The sequence below is a fragment of the Rhea americana genome, unplaced genomic scaffold (assembly GCF_003343005.1).
Source record: "Rhea americana isolate MKP2758 unplaced genomic scaffold, rheAme1 scaffold_84, whole genome shotgun sequence".
Lineage (NCBI taxonomy): Eukaryota > Metazoa > Chordata > Aves > Rheiformes > Rheidae > Rhea > Rhea americana.
In genome coordinates this window covers 1,854,294-1,870,851 of record NW_028187023.1, presented here as the reverse complement: position 1 = coordinate 1,870,851, position 16,558 = coordinate 1,854,294, and the positions used below count along the sequence as shown (strand labels likewise).

At 44.6% G+C, this 16,558-nt stretch overlaps 1 protein-coding gene across 8 annotated transcripts in view; it reads right to left on the bottom strand.

The window, feature by feature from the left end:
• Positions 1-16,049, bottom strand: part of TMEM229B (transmembrane protein 229B) — a 29,571-nt gene extending 13,522 nt beyond the window's left edge. For 4 of the 8 annotated variants that reach the window (XR_014898053.1, XM_085323363.1, XM_085323366.1 and 1 more), the window contains exons 1-2: positions 12,326-13,301; positions 9,430-9,599 (exon numbers count right to left, since the gene is read on the bottom strand). The gene's annotated coding sequence lies outside the window, so the exon portion shown is untranslated. Of the gene's footprint in view, positions 1-9,429; positions 9,600-10,179; positions 10,581-12,325; positions 13,302-13,752 lie in introns of those variants that run through there. The other 4 variants (XM_085323365.1, XM_085323364.1, XM_085323367.1 and 1 more) reach the window with 4 other exon arrangements.
• Positions 16,050-16,558: the final 509 nt, after the last annotated feature.

Below are 16,558 nucleotides of genomic sequence, written 5' to 3'. Positions count from 1 at the left end.
AAGAGAGGCAATTTTCTCTCATTGCTGAATTGCTGAGCAATTGCTAAGATGCAACRTTCAGGTATGGACAAGGCATCTAAATCAGAGGAGATGGGGCAGGCCAAGGAGGACAACAGAGACCAGACAGACTTGTGGGAGGTACACTGGAGCAGTTTAGCTATGAAAATCAGAAGGCAGCTGGGTATTCCAAAAGGACATTTGCCATATCATCTTCCTCCACCATTGCTTGATGAACCTGTACAGCTGGAGTAAAGAAACAAGAGTTTTGCTCAATGGCAGAGTTAGCATGGCAATTCAGAACCACRCTGTGCTTCGGAGAGATTTGCTCTTTGCAAATCTTGCTTGGAAACAGAGTTGCTGGAATACAAAAGAATGGGGGAGGGGAAAGCAGGAGAAGGTGGGATATGGACAAAAATGCTGATCTGTTATGAAAAATAATCTCCTGAGAGCACTAAGAGAAAAATAAAAGATGCTTATCTTTGACTGCAAACACTGTCAGACAGCTGACAAAATCCTTATGGTAAAAGGTGCCAAGGCAAGTCAAGACTGTTTCTCTATCAATCTCCTCTCAGATGACTCTGCCCAGACGGCTACATTGGTAACAGCTTTCCCTGATAAAAGACACAATTCTAGTTTGAAAGAAAGAAAGTTCTACTGTGCTCCACAGGCAGRGGTTTACTCTGTGCTTCTGTATTTCAGCACTCCCTCCTGTCCGAAGTGAAGCAGCCTCTGAAAGCAGACAGAAGAGAAAATGACTGAAGTGAGCAAGACCATCTGCACTGACCAGTTTTGCCCTTACAGAAAGAGAAAACAACTATTTTAAAACCCATGTCCACTAACGTGGCACTGCTGTGGGGCATGGCTTTCATTTGACTAGCACCCTGATGGAAGTCTCACTAGCAGGCAAAGGACTCCTATGTGTCGTCTCCAGCCATCTCAGCCGTAGGCTAGCAGCACAGGTAGCTGTGGAGGCTCAAAAATGATAGATCTTGCCCTCATGTCCATCTGTCTCAAACACTAACATTATTCGTGAAATAGGAGAGAAAAAAAGATTTTTCTAAAGAAATTTGCTAAAACAATTGAATCCCTTGCACCTTGCAATGACAAAAAATTTATCCTCTTAATCTAACCACAGGCACTATTTAGCCCATAACCTTGGCCACCGTGGAAGAGAGGCCAGGCACCAGTTGCCTCTGGATTCTCTCCCTTGTCTCTAGAAGTTGCTCCTTCTGGACCAGATCACTTATGTTCATGCATAACACAGAAAACTCATGTTGTCACTGTCAGAACTTTGTTCGTTTAAGAAAAGCACAGCTGCCTTTGGACAGTCATTCCACCAACCACAAAAATATCTGTGAAGGCCACACAGTGGCCTCCAGGACATGTGGGCACACACGGGCACAGAAGGAGAAGTTGGTGGCCCAGCGTCTCTGTCTGCCTGGTAGCTGGGATTGCGATGTTCACAGCCTCTCCCCAGTGCTAGGCTCCATAAGCAAAATGCTTGTGCCAGGGACAGCCACTGCAGACCCAGACTGTATTCACAGTATCTTTGACCTTATTGCTTTGGTCAGATTAGAGACTGAAACTYGATGCTCAATTTTAAACAGCTTCGAGCCCAAAGACAGCCTGAGCATCTGAAATACACTGGTTCCTCCTTCCCCTACCAGCAATATCAGTTGACCCAGCAATACATACTGCCTCTCCTTACAAACCACATCGCCCTTGATCTTTGACGAGAAGGCAGCACTGAGCTGTAACACACCTCGCTTGGTTCCCATGAGAGGCTTATTTCTGAAGCCTCACGGCAGCCTAGTGGCTAAATCCTACGACATGCTCTCAGCTGTAAAATTGGAAGAGATGCTATCTATCAGCTTCGGTGCTACAGAGCCACTTATACCACACAGGAATTTATTGCAGGAAGTAGTAAGAAAACTACTTCCCCGCCATGAAGTGCTGTTCTTTCCTAACACCTCCTGTTGCTCGTGTCTCTTTCTTTCAAGCGCCAAACTGCCCACTAACTTCTGCGGACTTGTCAGAGGAACTTACTGCCCTCAGCATTTGGTAGGAAGGACTCACTTTCCCCATGGGGCCTGGCAAGCACAACCAGAGGAAGAATCAGAGACAAAACACCATGCTCTGCAGTGGGACAAAGCCACCACAACAGTGAGCCTGCCCCTTCGGCTGCTCGTGCAGCTGTCGAGGCCTTTTAGCTGAACAGCAACTCACTCGACCTCTTCCTATTGAACTGTAAATTTAATGCTTTACCCAGTTACCATGCAACTGCCCTATTTTATTTAGGCAGAATGGTCTTGGACAGGGGTGGCAGAAGTATCCTGCCCATTTAATGACTTGTCTTGGACTTGCCACCTAGCTCTTTACTAGTTGTGATGCCCTTAGCTTCTGACTTAGGTTTTCATTTCTTATTTTGCTAGCTCCTGAGATAAAAGCCCAAGATACTCTCTAAACAACCATTTGTTATCTCAGGAGACAGAGCTAGTTCTTAGTTCGGCAGGAGAGGCTGATCCTTCCTTTGCGCAGGTGCAGAGCTCTCATGAATACGGACTGAATTTCCTCTAACAGAGACGTGTTCATTGAGGTTCAGCCTCCAGGAAGGCCGCCTTACGCTGTTACTGCAGCATCGCACCGTTGTAACAAAAAGGTCATTTGTATGACACAGTTTTAACAGCTTTTGAATTTCATATGAACTTTTCTCCCACCCTATACACAAGCCCAAATTAATTTATGAACTTCAGGCACTTAATGGAGGTACCCGAGTTACAAGCTGCGTCTTCTCAGGCTCCCTTGGTAGTTAACAGCTAGAGAAGATTTATTTTCCTTTATCTTGTTTTTCATCCAGGCAACAGTAGGCATCTCATACCTCTGGGTGAAGCGGCAGTTGAACAAAGATGCCAGTTCTTTTCTGTGTGTTGGGAATGATCTTGTGATAAGACTAGAATAGAATCCTTTAGTTTTAAATGAAACAGTTTGATCCTGCTCACACTGGCCACCAAAATCTGCCAACAAAAATTAACCCAAATTCTCATTAAACCATYTTTAAAATCTGCTCAACAAATAGAGCATCAGGTCACCCACAGCAAATGGAGAGGCAGCATATGTTGTCCCTGCTTACATAAAATGCCTAAGAGCTGTCATCTTTGTCCCTAAATCATGTATCTCTTATTGACAGTCCTGGAGTGGCACATTCTGGGCATTTTGCCCATTCTTTTCTAGAGGTACACATATCTGCAACATGTAAGGACTTTTATGACAATCAACGGGTACCAAATATGATGGGAAGGCAATGCAATGTGCTGCCTATTTTCAGCAATGCACTGTCAGTAGGACAAGTAAGAATATTTTAGCTCCCACCAAGGCTAAAACAGGAAAAATACTGATAAAATTAACAAGTATCAGCCTGAGCCTGCATAGAGTAACTAGTCTTGATACATACAGCAATGAACTCATGACATTACACATATACCAAACAACCCCATTTCCACTGCCTTGCACAACAATTTATCCCAATGCGAAGGTGTCCCAAGTAGTTACTTAGACTTTTTTCAAATATGTTCTTTGTGCTTCTGCCTGTACTAACTTAGGACCTGCATATATGCTGCAGCTAAACAACCTGCTTCGCTGTCTCTTCACCGTCTCCCAGCATTCCTTCAGCTGTAATGATGTGCAAAGTTAACTTAAATGCTGCATATGCAAAATGAATTTTTAAATCAATGTGCCTCAGCCAAGGCTGTAGCAGATATGTGGAGCACAGACAGGTTGTTTAGCAATACCCATCTGTTCTTGAAAACACTTAAGAACTGGAGGGTGACCTCTGCTATTCCATGGTGAAAATAATTTTCCCTGGTACTTCTCACTTTATGCCTTAAATCACTCTCATGGTCACCCAATGTAGACACCTGAATAGCACAGTATGATCTTTTGCACTGGAGCATGAGACTGACACAGATCTTCACTCTTCTGACTGGGTCTCTGACCACTGTATGAGCACAGGCAGCTCCTTCTGATCCCTGGAAGTGGCCACCGCTCAGCAGCCTTCCTTCATCGCTCTCCCTGGCAGAGTTATGGTGTGTGCTGACATCCAGGACTCTGACTATGAGCACAGCAGAAATCTGGCAAAAGATGCTTTATGGAACTAGGACAAAGTCTTAGGTCTTGGACTGGGCTACAAAATTGGGCTGCTGTAGAAAAGGTGAAGCTCCTTCCCAGAGAAGCAGGGGATTCTGGAGATCCACTCTAATACTTCTCATTCTGGGATTATCACAACTAGAATACCATCTAGAGCAGCGGCTCTCTCATGACAGATGTAAAAGGCATTGAGGTTTCTACAATTAAGGGTGAAAAACAGAGAGAAGCAATAAACCAGCCAAAGCAAGTCTTGCAGTCAACTACGTTGGCCCTAAGGAAGATAAGAGGGGCTAAATTGTGCACTGCACTAACACAACACTCATGTTTTATTAAGACATCGGTTTTATTACCAGGTTTGCCAGTGATCTGCAGCATGACCTTGGACTAGTCACTCCACCTCTCTGTGCCTCTGGCTGCCATCTGGCTAATTAGACTAAACCATGTGATGAGAGAGCTAGGTCTAACTACTGATTAGTTTTGCAGGTAGCACAATTGGTCACTGAAACTGCTGAAAGCCATCAGGCATTACTGAAATACAGAGCAACTGCAGTCACTCACTTCCAAAAGAACTGAATTCACGCAGAGGCAAAGAGGCTGCATGACTAGGTGGCTCCAGCACCAGTCTCAGTTGCGTCTCATGGATTACTGGATTTACCAAAGCATTTCTTTCAAGGAGCCTGAAGGTACATCTCTGAGGCAGATGCAAGCGTTTGTATTTAACAGCATGTTCAATAAACTGTTCTACACAGCACTTAAGAGTGAGTAATTAAAGGAAATATTACTGCAGTACAGCTTCTCATTAGCAACCTAATTAGCCTTCAGAAAATAATTAACATTTCCTTCTATAAAGAGAAATGACCCATTACATCCATCAGACAAGCAAAACAAATGTCCAAGGTAAGGGAGTTTTATTTGGTGAGACAGCAAGAGAAGCATCCAGCAGCAGTACCAGTAAAAGGCAGGGAGGAAAGAAGGTGTGTGTGTGACCAAGGGAGGCCTTTGGTCTTCACACCAAATGATTTTAAAATAGGCACAGATGCCTGTGAATTGGAACAGAAAGACTGGATTATGTACATGGGTGGTAGGACTGGTGTATGTACAATTGTCTGATGAGTGTGCATGTGCAGGTGTACATCTGACATTTGCACTTGTGCATGCTCTCTCCCTCCACTTCCATGATCCACTGATAATCCATTAGCTGCAATGATGAAAACCTCTGCATGCCAGCTTCTTGTGAAAGCCAGATTTAAATGTTCTCAAATGCAACTTTTACAGTCACAACTAGGTTTCTCTGTATGTAAAAATTCCCCAAAGGTCAGATGTTTTGACTGTTAAAACCCTCCAGAAATCTCCACTAAAATAAACTATGATTCAGCGACACATGCAGCCCATCTTTTTGTGGCATAGCATGAAGTACACTAGTCCAAATTTCACTGGGTGGTGCTCTGATCAGTTAGTGTGTCCTGAAAGAGATAGGTACACGCTTTGTGATCACTGCGTATTTGAAACCAGTGTGGGTGAGCAGAGACTCTTCTCTGCTCACTCTTCCCATGACAGGCATCAGTGGTGAGAGATGTGTATGTATATAGGGAAGAGAAGAAAGCAACAAAAATAGGTCAATATATCACTCACTGGTAGCAAGAACTGTGGTATTACCAACAGATGAAGAAGAAACAAGCTATGATGGGGCCAAGCTTCCCAACATTGCGTGTTCAGGGAATGCAACAGATATAATAAATCACAAATATGCAGTTGCATTTTCAGGCATTTCTGTGTTCAATGTATATTTACATTTCCCCAGCATGACAGCTGAATACTTATAGCTATGAACTGCAGCATGGCAAAGCCCAGCAGTACAACAGCTTCCACAGTTACATCGCTATGGAAACCACAAATCCACAACCTGCTCCGTTTCCCTGTCTACTTTTTTCACTGGTAAGTGCCATATTCTTCTAATCTATCCTCTTCTCCCTCTTTTCCAGACCACAGGAGCACCCACAAACACATTTTACCTGGTTCAGGACCAAGCCTCTCCTTTTTCAGGGACCTCTGTGAAACCTGCCCTAACCTTTCAATCAGGCTGGGCAGCCTTCTGGGATGTTCCCACTGCATCTTTCAGTGGGGACTGTTCCARATCTGTCTCATAAGTTGACAAGAGAGGGATTTCAGCTTTATCTGCCATCCAAGGTTTCCCTCAGCTTCTGGACTAAGACAAATCCAAAGGAGGCTCACGCTAGAGCAATTCAGCTAGTTTACTTAAATCAGAAGCCAAAAGCTCTTCTGGATATAAGTTATAGTGACTTCTCTTGACCAAAAAATCATTCAGCTCCTTTCCTCCGATTTTTTTTTTTTTTTTGAATAGGAACATTTAAAGTACTTTGAAAATGGGAGAGGACATCACAAGACATCTGTAAATGCAAAGATTAAACTTTCACTTTAAGAACCCTGTCATTTCTGCAGCAGCTGCTAATTACAGGTGGTTTTTCCCACACAAAAAAATCTGAATGTCTCTCAGTAAAAGCCTAATAGCCAACAGTAACCCTGGAAGATGCTGAAGGAAGATGGGGAAAATGCTCAGAAGTCTGCAGTATGGCATATATGCTGCAACCTGGGTATGTGAAATGGCTGAAGGAATCTTCCTATTGACCACCAAGAGGGAAAGAGCAAAATAGGAATAAAAAAAAAAGCCCTGCCACTAAACACGTGTGTTTGCTGAATGAATCTTCCGCAAAGCCCTCTCTCACTCTGAACTCCCAGTGCACCTCTCGCCTGACCTCAGAGTAGTTCACTGGAGACTCACAGGAGAACTCGGGCTCTGCAGCCCTGAAGTCCTCAGTGCCTCTCAGCTTCTGCTGCCAGCAGGACAAGAAGCAACAGGCACAAACTGAAACACAGGAAGTTCTGCCTGAATATGAGGAAGAACTTTACTGGAGGTGACAGAGCACTGGAACAGGTTGCCCAGAGAGCTTGCGGGGTCTCCTTCTCTGGAGATATTTTAAACTCGCCTGGACGTGATCCTGTCTACCATGCTCTAGGTGATCCTGCTGAGCAGGGAGGTTGGACTAGATGATCTCCAGAGGTCCCTTCCAACCTCAACCATTCTGTGATAAAGGTTTCCAACCATTTGTCTGGTTACTAATCAGACAAATGCCCAYTAGCAAGTAAGTTTCAAAAAACTACATATTTCCAGCCATTTAAACACTTTTTTTTTTCCCCACTAAATCACTCTGCAGAGAGAGAAAAATCCTTCCTGTACTCAGGGAACTTTTAGCAGAGGAAACCTGGACTTCTCGGTTAAGACGGAGCCAGGAGCAGTCTGATACGGTATGAATTCTCTTACAAGAGCAAACCACTACAACACAAAAGAGTCAGCCCCTCCTTTGCAAAAAGGGACAGAGCAGTCAGTGTTTCCAGTCTCGGTCCTAGCTTGTTTCTCTTACCTCACAGCCAATTCCAGGCTGACATTACTGGACACATCTCAATTTTGTTGGTGTTACAAGAGTTCCAACCAACAGCCCATAGGATGATGCTACTTCTGTGACCTAAAGGATGTGACAACAACAGTGCAGGAGTCACAGCTTCATGGAGAACAGCCTGAGCAGAGCGGTGAACACAGTCAGCAGGGTTGTGCCCCCACTGGTTTGGAAGCAGATCTGTCTGCCTCTCCGGCAGACACCATCCTGAACAGCCTAAGCGGACGGAGCACAGAGGAGGCATCGGAGGAACGAATTATTCATATCTTTTTCTGCTGCCAGTGGAGCTATGTTTTCTAGTGCCCATATGGCGCTCGGTTTTTGTTTTAGCAGTAATAGGAGACGTCTGTGCTTCCTTTGATGGTTCTTGAGGGCATGTGATAAGCAGCATTTGCTCTACTCACAGCAATAGTACCATATACCAAAGCGCCTGCCAAACACCGCTTTCTTCAGAAGTACTCATGGCTGCATCGTTGACAAAGCGGTTGGGCGCGTTCCAAGAGCTCAGTCCAGCAGCAGTGGCCTTCCCAGGAAGCTGCTGCACTTGCTTTGTCATAACCTTGCAGCCCTGGGCTGAACTTCACTGTTCAGTAGATGACACTTTTTGACCAGCTGAGGCCCTGTTTTCAGCTACACAACAGGAAGCAAGGTGACACTCAGAGCTCAAGGCAGCAGCTGATCCTGTTTRTTCATGTTGTTAGCATCACCACAATTATGCCTGTTGCTTTCCTTCAGCAGCTGCCTGGGTCTGATCCCTAGTCTCAGAGAGGAACAGGTGGATATTGGAGCAAGACTTCCCGCAAGAGTGGGACCAYAGAATGCCCTGGGCACTGTCCAAGTGGATTTCTTAGGCAGTACCACAAGAAGTGGGTCGTGAGACCCCCTGAGACAAGGCATAGGCTGACAGAAGAAAGGTGTTACATGAATCTGAATTTTATATACATAGTACCCACATACTCAMAGCGAGTTCCCAGTCCCAAAAGGATTAATGTATTGTGCACAACCTACTCATGAGGTCTGAAACAATACTGAAAACAATATTGTAGCTTGAACTCTTGCAAAGCTGCATTAGAGCACCTGCACTTAGCCTCCTGCCAGGGCATCCCACCACGTACGCAGATACACAGAGCACTCTCTGAAAATGCTGCAGCGGCTGGGGATTGTTGTTCTGTCCCACAGTGCCCAGGWCCTTCTGGCAGGATCAAATCCGAAGCTTCACACTAGCATATAAATGATATCGAATTTGCATTTTACATCCACTCCATGCAAGTGTAACAGACTGCAGCAGACAGGACAGTGGCAAGATAAGCCAAAAAAAGATAAGTGGAGTAACACCCTGGTGAATCAGGTACAGAGATGAAACAGCTTGGTAGAGCCAGGAATAGATTCCACATCATCTGACTCAYACCTGTGCTTTCACTCTTTACCTACTGCTCTTGTTTAGTTTAGAGATACTGTTCCACTGTCCTGATTGTTTTAATTGCCTAAAGGTATCTGCATATGAGGTTTTAAAGAACCAATAACGCTGGGATAAGTTTGGCCATCTAAATTCTGAGGGATCAGAACAATATGACACAAAAGCAGAGAGGAATCAAGAGTGATATGTGCAYACTGCGACCTTATTTACACTTCCAGACACCAACAGCAGTTTGAACCGGTATAAGTAACTCCACCTCTTGACTAACCCTATCCACCCRACACATCTAAATTTCCGATGTCCCATGTACAATGCACTCAGCTTTGTACTCAGGGAACTGCTCTAGTTTTCTGGTCTGTGAGTACACTCCCACTGTTTTTAGCCTCCAGCCCTTACCTTTTCTGGGGAGGAATCCCGGAGTTCTCCCACTCTTTGGTCAGCTCCCAGTTTACAGCATCCGTGGATCGACCAGGTTGACTCCAGCAGGTCCAAGCAGCTTCAGATGCCTGCTGTTTTCAGGCCAGATGCGTGTGACCAACAGCTAATACGCTGACCAGACAGCCTTCCTAAACCAAAGTAGTACAGTTTAATCTTAATGAAGCACAATGTAGGAGACTTTAAACAATGAAAGAGTTTTGTTTATGAATAGTTTAGCTCCAGTTTATCAGGCCCTGGAAGGCCTGGCTTCTTCGGATCCCCAGGCAGGTGCCTCTAGCTGCTCCTCATCCAAGGGCAGCTTTCTGGCAACTGCCTCTCCTCTAAGTAGAGTCTTTCTATTCTTTACTGTCCTTTAGATCTTTTGGATCCCAGCCATGACAAACACACTGAGTAACTTCAGTGGAGCCAATGGCTAAAGGTTCTTCACTGCTACCATCTCAGCAAAGGTCTCGTTTAACCCTTAGAAGGTCTACCAGAAAGTGCTTCAACTCTAGTTTTCCTGCTGATTTCCCATTTTTGAAGCAAGCCTCATCACTGGCTCCTTTTCATSCTAATCCTCCCGCTCCTCACACTGCCTCCCCATGTTCCCCACCTTCTTCTCCTCACTTCTCCAGACTTCTCCTGTCTTCCTTCCCTACTCCGGGGCACAATGTGGCCTCCTTGGACCTCAARCCTTGCTGCTGCCTCCTGCCCACCCTCAATCCCAACCTGTTCCTGGAGGCGCTGCCACTGCCTCCTCTCCTCTGCTCCAGCTGAGCRACTTCTTTCCACCTCTGCATTGCAGCCTTGGGCAGCACAGCTGCACAGCCCAGGAGCTCGGGCTGTCCTTCTCCTTCTCTTCAAGTGCTGGCATTTAGCATGCCATGCTACTGATTTTCACAGAAGTCACGCCTCAAGGTGCAAGCTCTGATACACACACAGTTAACATCTGACCAGCTTTGCCCTCTTGGATCTTATACTCTGAGGGTTCATCTACACACAGCATTTTTCTGGATTAGTTACATACAAAGGGGTTGCGGAGCATTTGTATGTCAGATTGCCTATCAGCTGAGATCTTCAAATCATTGTAATGGATTTAGGTGTTCAAAACCTGAGATCCAAAAAAAAAAAAAAAAAAAAAGTCTGTTTCTATTTAGATAACACTGAACTACAAAAACAATCCAATTAAAAATGTAGATTAAATAACTAATCCTCCCCCTACAAAACCCTCCTACCAAGATTAACACAATGATGAATAAGAATAAAACCAATAATTAAAATCAATGTAACATGGGTATTATAAAGACAGATTTAGCACCTTCTGCGTACGAGCTAAGGCTTGCATCTACTTTGTAGTCTCTCTTCCCATGAGAAATAGTTGCTATTTTAACATTTTTGTATCACATTGGGAAAGAGCTTTTTGTTATAACTGAGCTGGCTCTGGATTTACATCATTCCAAAACTGTCTCTCTTAAAAATTATTTGCACATATGTTATTTTCACTATATGCATTTTGTCACAGCTGAGTATAGGTWTCTACTGAACTATTTAACTGTATCAGACACATGCAAAGAAAAATTTAAAAAGCATTTTCCTCACACTAACAGGAACATTGAGAACTCTTTTCACAGAGTCAGATCTGTTTGACTATAATTTGGTTTGTAAAGGACCGAGGAACAAATCCATATGAAAAAAGCAACTGCAGTGCATTTGTGCCTTTCAGTGCACACATCTGAGCCTTAGACAGGAAAATGCACTACTGCGCTTAAACCAACAGCTATGCCTCCAGGTCACCCATTTCGCTTCTCTGTTCAGACAAGAAGCCAAGTCCAAGGTGTCTCAGATTGGACCTAGCTACCACAAGGCTTTACCGGCACCCAGCAAGAAAAGGTTCCTTTCTGCAAAAATCTTCATTTCTATGCTCAAAGAGCTTGCGAAACCATAGCTTTAGTTATGTATGTATCTACAATAAAAAACAATCAGGCAAGAAACTTTTCATTAGCAGAGACTACGTTGTAACACACGAGCAGAGARGTAGAGCTTAGCACACACGTTCAATCTTAGTTATACAATACCACATTTAGGCTGTTCAGGCATGGGGATTTTTCTTTGCCTTTTGCATATAAACGAACATCCTGTCCTGAAATACTAACGATTAAAAAGGTGAAATGTCTGTAGTCGGGCTAAAAGCAGCGGTATGGCCATTCGACTACATACACAGAAAGACTTAAAACGCCCTATAGAGGCCAGGCTCAGGCTTTTCTGTCACTGTGCTGTAAAAGAGTTACCCTGGTAGTTGCCCAGGCACTGCCGATTACTCTAACAAAGCCACCGACATTCCTGGCGTCAGCAGACTGGGGACCGCACATCAGTACAAATAAGTAGCAGCACTCATCAAAYGAGAATGCAGATAACGTGCAAACAGAAAAGGGAAAGCAGATTCTTGACTGGGAAGTTGTTACTTGTGTGTTCCTTCTGTCTACTTTAGTATTTATACTTTTGCACGATTTCCAAAGCRGTCAAGATTCCCAAACTGTTCGACGGGCAGAGAAACTGCGTCGCAACAACACTGTTCAGCGACTTATCTGGGATTCTCCAGGGACGRGAGTGCCACATTTGGACAGAGAAAGCAGACATTCATCTTTTCAGAAATTCACCCCGCTCTAGTGCAACGTATATGGAGGAGGTTGCAGGTGTCCCTGAGCACTGGCTTCCCAAGGCACCCTCCCTTGCTGCCCCTGGGCTTTCAGGCACCAGCTGGTCAGGTGGGCCGCTTTGAACATCTCTGCGCCGAGACTGGCGGGCAGAACGCACAACGTGGCAGTCGTGGCTGAATGTCCTTCCCCCAAAGCACCAAATGACGTTAGAGAGATACCTTAGGCATGCTACTGCCACACAGTCTCCTCCTCCTAAAGGAAATGTCTCTCTTCTGAAAAATAAATAAATGAACAGACAGATGAAAAAATCACAGAACCAAGTCTGCAAAGCAACAACTTTCAGCTACCCAAAGAAGCCAAGCATGGATGGTTTGGCACATCCTTCTCCAAGCGTGTCTGGGTCAGTCCACTAGCTCTACTGAAAGCTTCTGACAAAGCCTTGAGAATCACATTTTCAGACCTCCAAAGCTTCTGATTTCTTTTAAAAGCCTCGCTGCCACCCAACAGCTGAAGGATCTCGGGCAGATGCCTGCACCCCCACAGAACTACAGTATCTGCAAATGATCTGTGATCATTTGTTGTCAAAAGGAGAAATGCAGTTAGAATAATTGCCAAGAGCTTCATTTTTTGTTGTTGTTATCCTGCAGTCTGTCTTAAAAAAAATGAAAAAAGAAAAAAAATCAGTTTCAAACAACACACAAACTCCCTCATGCTGCTAGAACTGTCTTATGCTATTAGAACCTCACTGACTTTTTCTCTGTGTACATTCTCCATTGCTAACGCTTTTTTGTTTCTTATCCTGCTAAGACAATAAAATGAAACAGCTGGTTCAGGTTCTCATGCATCACCACGGCTCCCGACATCTTCAGGCTGACCGGCCACTGTGAAACTTTCAGATTTCTCCCAGGTTGCCACAGATCCCTGCCACCTACCTTCTACCCTAAAAAATCTCAGCCCTTCTCTTGCTTGTCCCGTTCCCAAGGATAAGCTATAGGCTGCTCTCCACAGCCCCGTGGGCCAAAGAGCCACGGACCAAAGCGCAGAGGCGCTGCMCTAGCACAGCAGTGTTCGTGGGCCGGAACGGTTATTTACTTCAATTCAAAACACTTTGTTGTTTTTAAGAACGCTTCTAGCATTTTACTGTTGATTTCAAGTTCTGGGAACCCTTTTCTCTAAATCTGGGCTCAAACCTGATCTCACAATATGCCAGTTAAGCAGGAGCTGAGTTAAAAAGGAGCAAACCTCRCAGAACTCCACCTACACTTGCTTTCTCAAGGAGTACAAAACACATGTTAAGTCATGAAMGCAAACTCACTGGCTTTAGGGTAATTGAAGGCAGGGTACTGTTGCCTAGCAACTTATCTGATTACCATTTTTTCCCAAGTATCACATGCATACTTTGTTATGTTGCATAATAATATCTCACTTTTTTGGTTTTTAATTGGGTCAAGAAACATAAAACTATTGCAATTAATGCCTTTAGTCTCCTTTCTTGCAACACAAAGTACAAGATAGCAGCTCAAGAATAGGTCGAAACATTAGTATTCTTCAATTTTATTCTTGACTTTTCCTGGCTCACTGAATGTGCTTATACAAGCAATTTATTTTATCTACTTGTCTGCAGAATGACACTAATAATACCCACCTCAGAGAGACATAGTGAGAATTCATTAAGAATAGAGAGATTCTCAGTCGAAAGATGCTGGGGAAGTGCTGGTGTTAGCATTTACAGCCTTTTAGTACTCCAAATGTTGCTAAGCCCTAGTGGAAAGCGTAGCAAATTCTAACCGTTGTCAGGACATCGCCCAGTCCTTGTCTTCCAGAAAAAAAATCTAAGATCATGAAAATTACGTTTCTCCCATCAGAATATGACACCTTCCTGTCTTCTATGCTGATAGCTGCTGGGGGGAGCCTACAACAAGAAATAGCATAGCCCAACTTTTGCAGCTCTTACTATGAAAATCAAGTGGGAATCGGAACAAGTGCACGTGCATACATGACATTTGTAGAAATCAGCATTGTTCTACTTATTGATCCAATCTTTGAAAAACTAATTATACTCCAGCTAATCTATGAAAGAACTATGCTTTTAGATGCCTTTATGGTGAGCAATAATACCTCATTAATACAAACATCAACCTGAGGTATCTTTTCCAAAAGGACGTAATTCACTAACACAAGGACTCGCATTCTAGAAGTTGATTTTTTGCATATCCACAAGTTATAAGCCAATATAATGTAATAAACTGGCTTTTTTATACAGGCACCTCCATCTCCAGCTGCGCAGAATGTGAACTCAGGTGCCTGGAGCGCTCCTGACGCTGGTCTCTGACAGCTCAAGCGACTGAAGCTGCTGCTTCRGAAACACCGTATCTCATCTCCATGGGAAAGTATTAAGCAGCAATGGAAAACCCAAAGCACCAAGAGTGAAGTCCCATATTGCTGAGGAATTGTTACATTACCTTTAGCAGCTCCACTCTTTCTGGTGGATATTAGAGCATCTTATAAACTGTGCCCTATATCCTGCAGCTCTTGTGCAGCTCTTTCCAATTAAAGGCTTAACTGGGAGATCTGCCTTGGAAAGAACTGCTGGATCAAAATAAACCCAATCACACGGTATCCATCATGCCACTAGRGAAAATTCTATACGCATTTTGAATGCCACAAATGACCAAACAAAGAAATAATTCTTCCTCTCGAACTTAACTGAAACATCCTTATCATAAACCTTGCCTGATAAAAAAAATAAATAAAAAAAAAGAAAAAAAAAGAGTATCCTGTAGGTTATGCAAGCCTGGCTTTCAGCAGAGGAGGSAACTGCAAAGTACACAGTGCTACAGGCACACGCTCCCGTAAGCGGGGAGAAACGACACCGTCTAGAGCTCTCCATAGCCGCAACCCCCTGGCCGAGATTTCTCGGCCGGGATGAAATGGGCAGAGCTGAATGAGCCTGACCCTTTTCTGCATGTGTATTCTGGGTGAAAAGCAAAACAAAACAGAGTCCCCATCCCCGGAGGGCCCTTCGCGGTACACGCAGCACTGTGTCACAGCCGTTCACGCTCGAGAGAGCTTCTCCCTTCGCCAACGCCTCGCGCTCCTCGCGAGCCGCCGGACGGGGCCGAGCGGCGCTTCCCAGTCTCCTTCACGGAGGGTACCTTCAACACACGCCGCGCTTGGGAGCGGAGGTCCGGCAAGGAAGGAGTCAAGCAACAGCTCTGCCTGTTTACGCTACCGAYGCTTATCTAATGCCTACTACAGCCCTGATCTTACGCAACGAAAGCAAGACAGCACGCAGAAGATTGTCTCTGTGGTCTAATCCAGCTTTGACAGAAGTCTGTGGGGGTGGGGGAGTCTTGAAATAAGGTGGTGGTAAACTCTTAGGCACTGACACTGCTAAAATCTAGCACAAAAGCAAGGATACCATAAAATGTTTTTCTCTTACACAAGCTATAGTTGGATATCTCTCAATTAGCAGTAGGTAGGTATTCTCATTCAGCTATTCCTGCAAACACAAATTCCTAATGCAGCCTAGCTTTTCTGTAGCCTATTAGGACACATTAAAATGCAGTGCACACCTGCATATAAGTCTCTCCTATGCTTGTTTTAGCTGGACAGTGAGGTGCACAGGAGCTGGCTTGTAATAAGCATTATTGGACGTATCACTTCCAACAGGAATGCAGCACTCCAGCTAACCAGAAAGAGCACGTTGTCCCGAACTGGCACAGACGCCRGTAATTTGTTCCTGCGGAGCCAAAGCCTTTGCCCGATCTGGCTCTCCGTCAGGACTCTTTCTGGTTGCTTGCACAAGCACTTTTACCTAAGAGCTCGGAAACCATCTGGATACTCCTGCCTCATGTATCATCCTATAAATGTTTAAAAAAAAAAGAAAAAAAAAGAAAAAAAAAAGAAAAAAAAAAAAAAAAAAAAGAAAAAAGACTAATTTATTTCTGATGTACAAGGCAAATTGGCCCTCTGCTCCCCTATCCAGTCTGTACGGAGYCTGCAGAGCTAATACACGCGCAGGCACTAGAGCCACCAGAGAACACTAAAACACATACAGGAAGCAGATGTGAGAAATAGCATGGGATGATTTACAAACCCACACTAATCACAGCCACAACCAGTTAATACCTTTATATAGGACAACACTAGCTCCTCAGATGATGAAGCTTCTTTTGAAAGAAGTAAGGAAAAATACCGTACTCCACGCATAGGTTTTCTTCCAAAAGTGCAACTCCTGCTCACATCACTCAACTTCATTTCGTTTGCCTCGGGTCCAGCCCAGGAGCACCTCTGTAGGACACCAGGACAGGACGGCGGGGACCACTGTTGTGTTTGGCCGGGTGGCGTTCCCCCATCCGCAAGGGAYGGCTTAGGCATCCGGAAGCCATGAAGGTACCGCGGGCACCTGCGGGAGCGGGCAGTACTGTCCCCGACAGGAAGGTGAGGAG